Raw genomic sequence first — 1558 nt, forward strand, 5'->3', positions numbered from 1 at the left:
TGTCGGACTTAAAGAAATTCCAAACACAGTTGCTACAATTTATTTGGGGGAATAAAAGACCCAGGGTGAACAGGCACACTTTATACACACCTCAATTGAGGGGGGGATTAGGACTACTGGACTTGATCAAATGTCATCAAGCTGCGCAATTGGCACAGTTGCTCCGCTTCCATTCACAACATTCCTGACCGCTCTGGATGTCCTTGGAGTCATCTCTTTATCCCAATAAGTAGATTGGCCACTTAATGTGGATGCAAACAAAGGACAGGCCGGTTGTGCTGTGTCCAACCCTATCATATTCATTGAACCTGTGGGAAAGACTCCTAGTCACCCATGGATTTAAATCTCCGCACACCCCATTGGCTCCATTACTTGGGAACCCCTCCTTCAGCCCGGGTCTTCACTCCCAAAATTTAGCCTGGTGGACCGACAAAGGTCTAATACAAAGTGCAGATTTTTGTGACCATAGACGCAAATCCCTTCAGGAATTAAACCAGCTTCCTACTTCGGAATTGTACCAATACACTCAGATAGCGCACTTTTTTTTTTTAACAACAAGATTGGTCTTTATTTGAGAAAATAGAATGTACAGAATACAATACGCGAAATTAGTATGCCAAATACACAATACAGTTATGCACGTATAGATAGTAAACAGCAGACAGTGTTAGCTTAGCATTAAGTATTATTCCATGTCAATGTCACCGGACAGGGGGGGGGCAGCAGCATAACATATAGAAATCAATTGCTCGATACAGAGAGGGGGGGGGGTGACAGGAGACAACATGCTCATCTCACACTACATATATTGCCCAACCTTAGAGCATCCAGATACATAGAGGGGGAGGTCAGATCGGGTCAGTCCACGGTTGCCAGACTTTGGCGAATTTTTGGGGACACCCTCTACTTATATAAGTTAATTTATAAAGAGGTATAACTGCATTTATCGAGTTCTCCCAGGCTCTTATTGTAGGGGGGCGACTAGATGTCCACTTCAGCAGAATCACTTTTTTAGCATAGAATAGTAATAGGGCCAATAATAATTTGGTATAGCGGGGTCTCTGTTCGTCGTCTTGAATACCCAACAGAGCCAACTCTGCCGATAGAGAAATTTCCAACTGTAGTCGGACATTTACAAATTCCTCTATAGCAGCCCAGTATCCGGAGAGTCTAGGACAGTTCCAGAACATGTGAATATAGTCACTGTCCGGTGACTGGCACCGCGAACAATTCGAGGATCTCTGTGGAAACGTTCTGTGCAATCTCTGAGGTGTAAAGTATACCCTGTGCAGGAATTTGGTCTGGATTAATTTATCCCTAGAGGAGATCAGTATTTGAAGACTATTTTCAAAGCACTCTTCCCATGATTCCCTGTCTAAGGTCGGGATGTCTGTCCTCCACTTAATCCACAAGGCCTCCATCTTGGGCGAGCCTTTCTTAAGTAATGTAAAGTATAGCGTAGACAAGGGCTTTTGCAGATCTTCTTGTGAGAGCAACTCCTCAACCGCATCAGCCTGAATAATAGGCGGGATCGGAAACTGCGCTTGAAAGGCATGTC

The sequence above is a fragment of the Aquarana catesbeiana genome, linkage group LG04, assembly GCF_042186555.1.
Source record: "Aquarana catesbeiana isolate 2022-GZ linkage group LG04, ASM4218655v1, whole genome shotgun sequence".
Lineage (NCBI taxonomy): Eukaryota > Metazoa > Chordata > Amphibia > Anura > Ranidae > Aquarana > Aquarana catesbeiana.